Source organism: Notamacropus eugenii, chromosome 2 (assembly GCF_028372415.1).
Source record: "Notamacropus eugenii isolate mMacEug1 chromosome 2, mMacEug1.pri_v2, whole genome shotgun sequence".
NCBI classification, from domain to species: domain Eukaryota; kingdom Metazoa; phylum Chordata; class Mammalia; order Diprotodontia; family Macropodidae; genus Notamacropus; species Notamacropus eugenii.
In genome coordinates this window covers 49,833,253-49,847,411 of record NC_092873.1, presented here as the reverse complement: position 1 = coordinate 49,847,411, position 14,159 = coordinate 49,833,253, and the positions used below count along the sequence as shown (strand labels likewise).

The window sequence follows — 14,159 nt, the reverse complement described above, 5'->3', positions numbered from 1 at the left end:
TTTTGGTTAAATGAGGCTTCTAGGCTCAGGCCCTGAAGGGTAAGCATTTCTGGCTTAAGTCAGCAAAAGGGCTTAGGGTAGGTGTGTCTGTGCATTTCCTGGGCTTGTACATGGCCTGGGAGGTCATTACACCCTAGGGCATCTGTTAAAGGGGACATTCCCTCCCTGAAAGGAGGGGAGCTGGATGCTGCCTGGTCCCTGAAATGAGAGATACCAAAGGAAAGGAAAATCTCTCCTAGAATCGCCAACCCCCCATTCCTCCTCTTCCCCCTTCTGTCTAGTCCTTGACCCTGCCCTGCCCTGTCCTACCCTGAGCCCAGCCTCCCTGAAGAGTCCAATCAGGAAAGGCTCAGCCCTGGGAAACTGGTTTTCCAACACTGAGGCTGCTGGAAATGTGCTAGGGAGGAGAGGTCCGGGGGAGTGTGTGTGTGCGTGCGTGCGTGCGTGCGCGCGCACGTGAGCGTGTGTTTATGCACGTGTTTCATTAGGCATGGCAGGTTATGTATTTCTATGTGAGCCCATTTACATGTCTGTGTGGTGGTTGTGCATATTTCTGTTATATGCTTGTGTGTGCATGTGTATGTGGGGGGGAGGCATGCTTTTGTGTGGGGAGGACAGAGTGTGCGTGTGTCTTGGTGTGTGTGTGTGTGTGTGTGTGTGTGTGTGTGGTGGATGTGCCTTTTCATGGGGAGAGCAGAGCATGTGTTCTGTGTGTACTTCTCTCAGTGTTTCCTTGTGTTTGTGTGATCACATGTGGAAAGTGTGTATGTATTTATGCCAAGTATGTTTGTGTCCATAAATACATGTTTGTGCACAACTCTGCATGTGGGAAGGTGAGTGGGCATCTATCTAGTTTTTGTGAACTAGTGTGTTGTGTGTATCCTCCATGCATATCTGTGTTTCTATGGGGAAGACACACTTGTGATTGTACTATAGTGTGTATTAGCATGTTGTCTGAATGTTCAGTCACATCTGGGTGGGTTTATGTGTGTTCTTTGTGTGTGTGCATGCATATAAGGATGTTCATGCAGGAGTTTGCTTATTAGTGTGTGCACATACACCTGTGTGTGTTTTGTATTCATATCTCGGTGTGTATTTGTGGGCAGAAGGTACACTTGTGTTTGTAGAGGAGCATTTGTGTATCATTGTGTTATTTGCACATGCAGGCACACTTGTGTGTGTTGTGTGTGATTGTTGACTTGACTGCACTCTTAGAGCTCTAGAGACACTGGGGCCTCTAATTCAAGCCCCTCATTTTATAGATATGGAAACTGAGGTCCAGAGAGGGGAAGTGTCCAAGGTACTGCAGTATTGATTTGTGAACTTTTGGGTGTGGGTGCCCAGCTTTGTGTTGGGTTATGTTCTGAGGATATGTCTGAGTATGTGTTGTACAAATCTGTGGGGGACAGAGGGATGTGCCTGAGTAAGGATTAACTGAAATGTGGAAATGAGTACGTGTGAGTATGCCATTTTGTGTGTTTGTGTGTGTGTGTGTGTGTGTGCATAAGGTTATACACACACACACCCACACACACACAAATGGAAGACAGGTATCTGTCCCCTGTTCTCCCCTTCTCCTGGTAATTTCCCCTGCTTCCAGTTCTGCTTCCTAGGACACAGGGGACAGAGAAAGGGAAGGACAATATGAGACACACTTTTCTTTGTCTCCTATAGCCCCCCGCCCTACTTCCACCTTTGTAGAAAGCCCCTCCTTTTCAGATGGGCAGTGGTATTGATGGAAGCCATAAAAAAGCCTCTCAAGTCAGTCTTTCACTTTCTGTGGCTCAATTTTCCTCAGGGTTGGCCCTGCCAGAAATCATGCAGATGCTGCCACATCCTGGTATCTTCAATCATCTACCTTGCCTGCTCAACCTAGGCAAGTTTAAGGCCTAAGGCCACATTGGGAGTTTGTAGCAGTTGGGACTCCCAGGTCTCCTGGTTCCCCCCTTAGTGTGCTTTTCACTGTAAAGGAACCATCCTGGACTAGTTACATCCTTCCAAATTTAGCCCTAATCCCTGGCATCGAGGACCACCCTAACACTGAGCCTCTCTCCCTGGAACTGAGCCCTAATCCCCGATAGTGAGATCCCCTCCCTGGAAATGAGCCCCCATCGTTGGCACTGGGGACCATGCTAACACTGAACCCTCATCCCTGGCACTCAGACTCCCTCCTTAGAAATGAACCCCATGCCCAGCACTGAGCTCTCATCTCTGGCACTGAGTTCCTATCTCTAGGCCTAGATCCCCCTAAAACCCCTGCACCACCTGGAACTCAGCTCCATCTCTAACACTCAGTCTTTAAGCATGGGACAGGGGAGTATTTTAAATTACATTCAAAATAGGAATACAGAATAAATAGAAGAGCCAGGCAGTTAAATTCCTGGGCTGGTGTGTGTGTGTGTGTGTGTGTGTGTGTGTGTGTGTGTGTGTGTGTGTGTGTGTTTTAATGTTAAATGTCTAGCATGAGGATTTTGAAAGTCTATCCTAGGTTAAACTCAAGGTCCTTTCTCTCCCTCCTCCCCTACCTGCCTCCCCTGTCCTCTGAAAGACTTCCTTCTGGGTTCCTGGGTGCACTTCCCTAAGGACCCTGCTTTGCCCAGAGGTGAGACTTAGGGCCCATTCCAGGTCCTCCCCCTTCTGTGGACCATCAGGTTTCTGGTAAATGACTGACTTTCTGATCAGTACTAGGGCAGTGGATAGTGATGGCCAGGCAACCTTCCTCTCCATACCCAGTAGGGAAGGAGCACTAGGCTCATGGGACTTGGGTTCTAGTCTTGGCCATGGCATTATGTGACCTTGATTAAGTCAGTTCCTTTCTCTAGGCTCAATGGAGTTGGATTAGATGATCTAGAGTAGAAAGAACCCTGATTCTGGACTCAGAGGACCCAGGTTCAAATTCTACTACCTGTTTGCAGGTAATCATTGAAGTCTTCTGGGCCTCATTTTCTTCCTTTGTAAAATGAGTGCTTTGGTTTAGATGGCTTCTGAGATCCTTTCCAACTCAGTATCTATGATTCCCTGTGAGGTCCTAGAACAGGACAGGAATGTGGATGGGAGAAAGACCAAGAAGTCCTCTTTTTGTCTGAGGAGTTATGACAAAATTCATATGCACCTGTGCTCATCAGTGCTGGGGGTGGAGGTGGGGGTGTGACAAAAGAAGCCTGAAACTCAAGAGGGATGAAGAGACGGAGAAAGGAAGGGTAGAGGAGGAGGGAAAGGAAGGAAAATGGCTGAGTGGCCCCTCTTGGACTTTAGAATCTAGGAATTTCTGAGCATACCATTACCTATCTTTTTGTACCCCCTCTCCTGGTTTAGAATCATATAACTTGGGGAAACAGTGTACAGTATTTTTAATTGACTTTCTAGGAGTTGTGGAAGATTCAGGAAAACTCTCCACCCATATCGCCTTTCTTTAATTGTGATTTTTTTCATTGCTTTAATTTCCATATATGTCCTTTCCCCCTTCCTTACTCAGAGAACCATCCCTTGGAACAAAGAATAAAAAAGTTGTTTTTAATGGAATTGTGCAAAACTGACCACCCCAGCAACCGAGTCTAACAGTTTATCGAATGTGCCACATCCATAAGTGCTTCCCTCCTCCCCCACAAAGGGAGGGAGTATGGGCATCATCTCCTCTCCTCTTTGGAGCCAAGTTTGGTCATTAGAAATTGACAGCATTCCCTCACTCTTAGTTTCTGGTGTTTAAAAAATAGATTTTTATGGAGCTCTTTTACTTTTCTCCCTTTATCTCTGTCCCCCATTCCAGAGTCATTTCTTACTATAAAGAATTTTTCAAAAAAAAAAAAGAGAAAAAGAGGAAGAGAAGGAAAAAGAATGGACAAAACCAACCAATATGTCAAAAAACCCAGCCCAGGTGGTATATGCCATGTTGCTTACCAGTCTCACTCATAAAAAGTCAATGGTATCTCCCCCCAGCTCCCACTCCCAACTTGGCCCATGCTGGGAATTTCCCATGGCATTGGCCTTGAGTCACTTTCTCTCTTTTTGACCTTGAGTTACAAAATTGTTAGGACTGCCTTTGTCCTGAAAAGGTGTGGTGACTTCTGGGTACCACCAGGAGGCTCCCTCTCCCATCCTGGAGACCATGGTGGCCTCCACCCTGTGCCTATATCCACTTCTTATCTCAGAGAATTTAAAGTCCTCCTAGTCCAACCCTTTTGGTTTTGGTTTTTGTTTTCGTTTAAACAGAGGAAGCAGAAATGCCCAAAATTTGATTGCTGCATTCTTCAGTCCAACCCCATCCCTTCCTCCCCTCTCTTCTTCCTTTTTCCTCCACTTTTCATCTCCTTATAGGAGGGATTTCAGACCAACTGTCTAACCCAGTGCCTTCACTTTATAGTCGAGGAAATGACTTGTGCTGGTAGTCATTTTCAGAGGTAGGATTTCAACCCAAATTCCATTGACTTCAGGGCTTGTGTTCTTTCCATTGTACCCCTTGATCTTATCTATTTCTCCCCAGGGCAGTTGAAAAGGCCCTGGTTTGGGAGGAAGGAGACCTGGATCCTATTCTTGGCTCTGCCTCGAATCTTCTGTTTGATCTTGGGCAAGTGACTTCCCACTTTAGAGACTCAGTTTCCTCTGTAAAATGAAGACATTGGACTAGATGGTTCCAAAGGTCCCTTCTAGTTCCAACTTTGCATGCATTTATTAAGTACCTACTGTGTGCCACACACTATGCTAAGCACTGGGGAAACAAAGATTGTCTTAGCAATGGAGATTTTGCCCAGTTAGAGCATTGGTATGATTTCTTTGGTATGAAATCCCAGTGATGGGATTGATGGGTGACAGGGTCATAGCTGGAAGGGATCTTGGAGGTCATCTTGTCAAACTCCTGCATTTTGCAGGTGAGGAGACTGAGGCTTTGAAAGGGGAAGGAACTTATTCAAGGCAAAATAAGCAGTGAGTATAGGGACAGGGACTAGACCAGGGATTTCATTAGTGTAGAGAGCTTTTTGTGCCAATATTAGTTGGCTCCTTCTCTCCAACTTACAATTTTCGGGAGCTGCCTAAAGCACTAACTTGGCCGAGATCACTCAGCTAGTTTATGTCAGAGGTGAGACTTGAACCTAGATCTTTCTAACTTTGAGGTCACCTCTCTATCCGCTACTCATTGAATTAGATCACAGGCCAAATTCATTGCTCTTTTAACTGTGTCACACAGCCTGTTGAAAAGTGAGATCCTTATTGAATGTCAGATTGTTCTCTGAAAAGGCTGACAGATGTCTGTCAGTTGCAGTACCACCAATAATGTAGCAGTGTGCCTGTTTCTCCGGTGTTCTATCAATATTGAATTTTACCTTTTCATTTTTCTATTTTTCTTTTTTTGCATTCCATGGTTTAGCATTACCTTTAAACTGATTTGATTCTTATTTTTCTCATTATTAGGGATTGTTGTTATTAACAACTATGTGAATTGTTTTTCCTTCAGAAATTGTAAATTCCTATCCATTGGTCATCACTTTGGCAGTGTTAAACTGTCTTGAGTCCTGACTAAATCCTGACACTTATTGTTGTAGCTGTGTGACCATGGGTAAGTCAACTTCTCTGAACCTCAAACCACTCTTTATTTGTTTTTCCCCATTTAATAACATTTTACTTTTTCCAATTATGAAAAAAGTTTTCAACATTCACTTTTACAAGATTATGAGTTTCAAATTTTTTCTCCCCCTTTCCCTATTCCTCCCCAACAGCAAACAATCTGAAATAGACTATACCTGTATAATACTTTCAGACAGATTTCCACATTAGTCATGTTGTGAAAGAAAAATCAGAACAAAAGGGAAAAATTATGAGAAAGGGGGAAAAAAAGAAAATAGTCTGCTTTGATCTTCATTCACACTCCATCATTCTTTCTCTGGATATGGAGAGAGTTTTCCATCATGAGTCTTTTGGAATTGTTCAGACCACTCTTAAAAAGCGGAGCTCCCTTGGTAGCTGACCCCTTCTCCAGCCTAGGAATTTCACAGCCATCTAGCACAGAAAGAAACAAAAACTCCCTCTCCCTCTTACTTATCTAGAGCAGACAGGATAGGGTTAAATAATATTTCTTTTCCCTCTATCAGTCTCAGCCCAGGCAGCCTTCAGAGAGTATCCTCTAAGGGTAGAGGCTGCCTAAAGAACAATGGGGTCCTTTATTGCTAAGGATCTCAACGCTCTTTTCTAAGGAAACCTTACAGCTCAAAAGTCAGGTCCCCCCAAATCCTCTGGGGAAAGGAGAATTTCTGTCTCATTCCTTATTCCTTAACTCAATCCCTAGATCAAGGATTCTTAACATTTTTGTGTATTAGACCCCCTGACAGTCTGGGAAGCTTAAGGAGCCCATGTCAGAATCATGTTTTTAAATGATTAAAATAAGACATGGAGGATTACAAGGATTACAAAATCCTATTGTAATACATTGTCAAAGTATCCCCAGACAGGTTTCCAAACCTCAGGTTCAGAATTCCTGGCCTAAACAGTCACTTCCAAGCAGGGTCAGCTAGTGAAGGGCCCCCAGTGGTGGGACCTTAGTCAATAATTAACATCTGACATCTGTTTTTAGTTTTTAGCTCGACCTATGATTTCTTTGGGGGTAATGAGGAACTTCTCCCAAATCACCTTTCCCACAACTGAGGGGCCTAGGAGAGCTTCCTGGCCAGGAATGCTCTGGTAAATGTTTAACAACAGGCTTTCTGGGGGTGGGGGGGAGGTGTAATTAGGAAACATTTTTAAGTATAATCTGCATCCTTAACATTTTCCCGTCACTTTTTAAAATCTAGACAATCAACAAAACAATCATTCAGACCCTGATTTTGTAGCATTTGCCAGTTTCCAGAGTGTAAGTACTCATGCTGAAAATTTAACAACCTGCTTTTGTGAGCCTGGCTCCAAACCCACCAGATCGGTAAAATCACCTGGCCAAAGTCACACAGCTAGTACATATCAGAGGAGATTTCAGGCTCACAAGTCACTTTCCTTGTGCAAGGAGGAGTGAGTAAAGGTACAAGAGGTTTTGAGGTGATTTGCTGGTGTTTGCAAGGGTTCAAGCCAGCATTTGGACCTGTACCCTTTCAGTTATACTTCACTGATTCTTCGTGGGGAAACCACAGGAGATGTCTAGCAAGGAAATGGAGTAATGGAAGCAGGCTTCCGTAAGGCTCAGTTTATGGGTCACCTTCTACAAGAAACGGTGCCTGATCCTCCTTGTTCCTAGAGCCTGCTCTACCAGTGGTTACACTGTAGCTTCTTCGTGTATATTTTGTATTCGCTTTTTCTAATAGAACATAAGCTCCTTCAGGGCAGCCACATTCCTGAATCCCCAATGCTTAGCATGATGCCTAGCACTTACTGAAGTAGCTGTGTGACCACAAAGTGCTTATTAAATGAATGTATGAATGAGTATTCTTGTACCACCACATTTCATAAGTTGCTGGATAATCCTGAGAGAGGAGGGGGAGGGCAGGGTTCTTTAGGAGTGAGGACAGGGGAGGAGATATGGTATTCTGGGGAATGAACCTGGTGGGCCCATCCAGGCTCACTCTGAGTGCTTGTGGTTCAGAGGACAAACGCTAGACCACTACCAATGTCACTCTGCTCCTGGTCCCTGGTCTCAACCCTCAGGATCACCATCCTTTTTGTACACACAGTAGATTGGTTACTTTCCTTAGGTCATCTGTGGAGCCAGGGTGGGGTGGGTGGGGCAGGTACACTGTATGGCTGCTAGAATTGGATCAGAGGTTAGACTCTTATGATCTCATAGGATTCTGAGAAGGAAAGAAAGGTCCAACGGCCTCATTTTATGGATGAGAAAACTGAACTGAGACGGGGTAAGTGACTTGTTTCAGGTTGTAAAATTGCAGACCACCCCTGGCTCTGAAGTCTGAGGACATGGATTTAAATCCTGCCTTTGACATTTACTATCTGTGTAACTTCTCTGGGTCACTGTTTTCTCATCTATAAAGTGAGGGGTTTAGACTTCATGATCCAGGAAGTCCCTTCCAGCTTAAGGACTCTAGGATGAATTCCAGTCATGGAAGGGACCTCAGTGGTCCTGTGGTCCAACCCACCTTGAAAGGCACCTGTGGTACAATGGAAAAGAAAATGGCTCTGAGGTCAAATCGATATTTAAACAGCACTTCTGATGATTACTACCCTCATGACCTTGGACAAGTCACTTAACCTCCTTATGCCTCAGTTATCTGTAAAATAAGACAGTTGGATCAGATGCCCTCTGATCCAGCTTTAAATCTTTCATTCCATGAACTTCTCTAAAGAAACATTCCCGTTGCTTCCCTTTGAAGATGTCCGGTGCATATCTAGTATCTCTAGAGACCTCCCTGTATGCAGTAAAGCCCACAAAGGTCTGGGGTTTCCTACTTACGCCCCCCACCTCAAGCCTGTTGTTAAACATTTACAAGCACGTGCCCAGCCAGGCAATTCTCTAGACTCATAAATTGTGAAAAAGGCACTGTTTGATTTGGGAGAAGTTCCTTATTAAATGAGATGTTAATTATTGACCAAGATCCTGTGATTTGGGGCCCCTCATTTACAGAGCAGCAGACACAGGGTCACACCTACTCTGTTCCTACTTGGGCTTTTGAGGCTCTACCAAGCTCAATTTGGGAAAGGTGGGACAAGTGGGTGGGGACTGGTCTGGAAAGGGAAGTGAGAGGGCTGAAAAAGCAGGATGTTAAGAATGTGAATGACCATGGAGAAACCACTGAATCCCCAGCTGCTCTGAAAAGCCTGACTCACAAGGGGTGATGAGCAGTGATGAAATCCTGGGATGTGGTCCTCAGACTCCTGGTTTCTATTCTTGGTTCTCTTGTTGATGACTCACCTGGCAGTCACAGGTGGTATCACTCACCCTCTTGAATGATCTCTGGTTTCTCTTTCCCCCTCTGGGAGACTTTCCTCAGAGCCCTACCCTTGGGCATGTGATGAATGAAGGCAAGGTTGGTTCCACAGGTACCGAACTCTAAAAGTACATCCTGCAGTACAGGTGGGGAGGATACCTTTCCCTCTTGGAAAACAGTAGGAGAAACTAACCCAGGGTGCTGAGAAAACCAAGGGTGAGAAGAGGATTCTCCTACCAGGAAGTCTGTCTCTTGCTGTGCGATTGAGACCTCGGTGGGTGAGGGGGAGGTTGTTAACAAAGCCCAGGATCAGAAATGCCCAGGATCTCCCTAGTTCCCACCCCTAAGGAGCAGACCTTAAGCCTTTCTTCCTCCCCTCCTAACCTAGAATTTGGGCTTGGATGCCCAAACTCCAGCCCCTTCCCTGAATTGCCACCTCTTCCATTGCTGGTAGGGAGCTCAGATGCCAGAATCTACTTTCCACAGCCAAGGGGGAGCTTATAAGGTCTAGAATTCCTCTGGCTAGGGAACTCTGCCACTGCCCCTTAAGTGTGAGGTGTTCTTTTGATACTTCAAGTAGCTCTAGACTGATTTTACACAGTAGTTTAATCAATCATTATGAATACTTAGAAAGGGACAATCTTTGGTCTGGGGCAGTGACCAGACAGTTTAGTGGATCCCTATTAAACTCTCAGAATCCTCATGGTAATTACAGAAGACAGTCAAAGGAAGGAGGGGTTACAGAGAGAACTACTATGATTGGTTGGTATTTTGGGTTTCTGCTTAGTAATGAGCTTGGCCATTAAGCCAATGTTATAACAAGACATAAGTTTGTGTATTGATCATGTCCAGGTCACAAATAGGTCGAGATATTCTTGTTTTGGCTTTCATAGGTCATAGTATCTTAGGTTATGACTCAGTGTGTAAGTTATGGTTTAGTATCTAAGTTATAATTGTTAACAGGTCACCATGTTCAGGCTTCCACCTTTCACAGAGTTTAAGTTTCTATGAGTTTTCTCTTATTACTGTATTTGATGACTTTTTTCTGGTTGTTAACATGCTAAAGTCATCCTTTGCTACATGTGTTCTTGTATCAGAAGAAAACAAGAACGCCATAATAATAGAGCCAGAAAAAAGGGGTAAATATGTGGTCTGTTTTGATCCTCTGGATGGTTCTTCGAACATTGACTGCCTTACATCCATTGGAAATATTTTTGGCATTTACAGAAGGAATTCAGTTGGTGAGCCTTCTGAGAAGGATGCTTTGCAGCCTGGCAGGAATCTAGTGGCTGCTGGGTATGCTCTCTATGGCAGTGCCACAATGTTAGTGCTGGCTATGGAATGTGGAGTCAACTGCTTTATGCTGGACCTGGCTATTGGGGAGTTCATTTTGGTTGAAAAGGATGTGAAGATAAAAAAGAGAGGTAATATCTACAGTCTTAATGAGGGCTATGCCAGGGACTTTGATCCTGCAATCACTGAATATATCCAGAAGAAGAAATTTCCCCAGGATAACACAGCTCCTTATGGTGCAAGATATGTGGGCTCCATGGTGGCAGATGTGCATAGAACACTGGTGTATGGAGGAATCTTTTTGTATCCAGCCAACAAAAAGAGCCCCAAAGGAAAGCTGAGACTCCTGTATGAGTGTAACCCAATGGCCTTTGTCATGGAAAAAACTGGAGGACTGGCTACCACAGGAGATAAAGCTGTGCTGGACGTCATTCCCACTGACATCCATGAGAGAGCACCCATGATTCTGGGGTCCCCGAATGATGTGAATGAAGTCCTAGAGATTTACAAGAAGCATGCATACAAGTGAAGATCTCATCTTCCCACATGGGCTGAGACATGAAAAAGAACAGGACCAAAGATCATAGTGAACTCTAACTTCCATGGCAGACCAACATCAAAGCAATTTTTTATTTCCCTCAATCCTTTTGATATACCAAATACTGTATGGTGCTTTGGGCACCCTAACCAAAAGATAGTTTCCATAGGGTTACAAATGGTAAAGATATTTTGAGGTAGGGAAGCAAAAGATGAAATAAAATTGTTCTTCCTTAAAAAAAAAAATCATTATCCTAAAAGCCCTCATTTCCTCTGATCACTCCCCTCATGGATGACGTTATCCCCCAGGAGTTCAAGGATGCCTCCACTGTCCATCTCTATAAAAATAAAGGGAGGGGAGGAGCCAAGATGGCAGAGTAGAAAGACGCACATACACATAGCTCCGAACCCACAACCCATAGAATGGCTACAGGGAAGTAACTCACGGCGAATTCTGCACCCAGAGGCCATGGAATATTGGAGCGAGGGAGATTTCTGTTCTGGAGAGACCTGCAAACCTCTCGTGGGGGGTCCTTCGCGCTGCGGACTGGGCACCGAGACTGGGAGCTGAGTGCAGCCCTGCTGTGGCCGCGGCACCGAGAGGAAAAGATCCGAGCGGGCTTCAGGGACAGGATCTCCAGTGGCCACGCGGATCCCTCCACCCACAGAGGGACCTGCAAACCTCTCGCAAAAGGTCCATTGCGCTGCAGACGCGGAGCCCAGCCCAGACCAGACCTGCTGCGTCCGCGGCTGCGACACCGAGAGATACAGATCCGAGCAGGCTTCAGGGATGGGATCTCCAGCGGCCGCACAAGTCCCTCCACCCACAGGTGACGGGGGTTGGTGAGAGAGTCTCTTTGGCGGGTCGAGAGGGGAGTGGGGTGCCCCCATAATTCAGGCCCCCCAGGGAGGTAAAAGCTGAGAGGCGGCTGCAGACAGGGGCTCCCCAAGCAGGCGGGAGCCTGGATCCATTGTGGAAGGTCTGTGCATAAACCCCCTGAGGGAACTGAGCCTGAGAGGCGGCCCTGCCCAGACCTGACCACCTGAACTTAATCTCACACTGAATAGCAGCCCTGCCCCAGCCAAAAGCCCTAAGGCTGGAAGCAGCATTTGAATCTCAGACCCCAAACGCTGGCTGGGAGGATCAGGAGGTGAGGTGGGTGTGAGGAGAATATTCAGAGGTCAAGTCACTGGCTGGGAAAATGCCCAGAAAAGGGAAAAGAAATAAGACTATAGAAGGCTACTTTCTTGGAGAACAGGCATTTCCTCCCTTCCTCTCTGATGAGGCAAAGACACAGAAATCAAGGATTCTGTGTCCCAGCCCACCCAATGGGCTCAGGCCATGGAAGACCTCAAAAAGAATTTTGAAAATCAAGTTAGAGAGGTAGAGGAAAAGCTGGGAAGAGAAATGAGAGACATGAAGTCAAAGCATGAACAGCAGATCAGCTCCCTGCTAAAGGAGATGCAGAAAAATGTTGAAGAAATTAACACCTTGAAAAAATAGGCTACCTCAATTGGCAAAAGAGGTTCAAAAAGCCAATGAGGAGAAGAATGCTTTCAAAAGCAGAATTAGCCAAATGGAAAAGGAGATTCAAAAGCTCACTGAAGAAAATAGTTCTTTCAAAATTAGAATGGCACAGTTGGAGGCTAAGGACTTTATGCAAAACCAAGAAATCACATAACAAAGACAGAAGAATGGAAAAATGGAAGATAATGTGAAATATCTCATTGGAAAAACAACAGACCTGGAAAATAGATCCAGGAGAGACAATTTAAAAATTATGGGACTACCTGAAAGCTATGATCAAAAAAAAGCCTAGACATCATCTTTCATGAAATTATCAAGGAAAACTGCCCTGAGATTCTAGAAGCAGAGGGCAAAATAAATATTCAAGGAATCCACAGAACACTGCCTGAAAGAGATCCAAAAAGAGAAACTCCTAGGAACATTGTGGCCAAATTCCAGAGTTCCCAGGTCAAGGAGAAAATATTGCAAGCAGCTAGAAAGAAACAATTCAAGTATTGTGGAAATACAATCAGGATAACACAAGATCTAGCAGCCTCTACATTAAGGGATCGAAGGGCATGGAATAGGATATTCCAGAAGTCAAAGGAACTAGGAATAAAACCAAGAATCACCTACCCAGCAAAACTGAGTATAATACTTCAAGGGAAAAATTGGTCTTTTAATGAAATAGAGGATTTTCAAGTATTCTTGATGAAAAGACCAGAGCTGAAAAGAAAATTTGACTTTCAAACACAAGAATGAAGAGAACCATGAAAAGGTGAACAGCAAAGAGAAGTCATAAGGGACTTACTAAAGTTGAACTGTTCACATTCCTACATGGAAAGACAATATTTGTAACTCATGAAACATTTCAGTATCTGGGTACTGGGTGGGATTACAACGCACACATACATAGAGACATAGTGCACAGAGTGAATTGAAGAGGATGGGATCATATCTTAAAAAAAAAATGAAATCAGGCAGTGAGAGAGAAATATATTAGGAGGAGAAAGGGAGAAATGGAATGGGGCAAATTATCTCTCATAAAAGAGGCAAGCAAAAGACTCATTAGTGGAGGGATAATGAGGGGAGGTGAGAGAAAAACATGAAGTCTACTCTCATCACATTCCACTAAAGGAAAGAATAAAATGCACACTCATTTTGGTATGAAAACCTATTTCACAATACAGGAAAGTGGGGGATAAGGGGACAAGCAGGGTGGGGGGGATGATAGAAGGGAGGGCATGGGGAGGAGAGTGCAATTCGAGGTTGACACTCATGGGGAGGGATAGGATCAAAAGAGAATAGAAGTAATGGGGGACAGGATAGGATGGAGGGAAATATAGTTAGTACTATACAACACAACTATTATGGAAGTCATTTGCAAAACTACACAGATTTGGCCTATAATGAATTGCTTGCCTTCCAAAGGGAAGGGGTGGAGAGGGAGGGAGGTAAACAAGTTGGAACTCAAAGTGTTAGGATCAACTGTCGAGTAATGTTCTTGCCACTAGGAAATAAGAAATACAGGTAAAGGGGTATAGAAAGCTATCTGGCCCTACAGGACAAAAGAGAAGATGGAGACAAGGGCAGAGAGGGATGATAGAAGAGAGAGCAGATTGGTCATAGGGGCAATTAGAATGCTTGGTGTTTGGGGGGGAGGGGATAAAAGGGGAGAAAATTTGTAACCCAAAATTTTGTGAAAATGAATGTTAAAAGTTAAATAAATAAATTTAATTAAAAAAAAAAAGATAAAGGGACAATCATGGGGTCTATCTCTTAGTCATCACTTAATCCCTCATGGGGAGTGATCCTTAATGCTATAGCTGGTGTATATATGCATGAGTCTGGATGTACATTTTGCAGGATCCATTTCTTAGATAAACATGTGCCCCAATCGCTTACAATGGACCACTTGTGTCCTGGCCCTTTGCTAAGGGACAAGTGTGACCAGGAGAATCTACTTA

The 14,159-nt window shown here is 44.5% G+C and overlaps 1 pseudogene; it reads left to right on the top strand.

The window, feature by feature from the left end:
* Positions 1-7,742: 7,742 nt before the first annotated feature.
* On the top strand, positions 7,743-13,401 carry LOC140525118 (fructose-1,6-bisphosphatase 1 pseudogene; annotated as a pseudogene).
* The last annotated feature ends 758 nt before the right edge of the window (positions 13,402-14,159 follow it).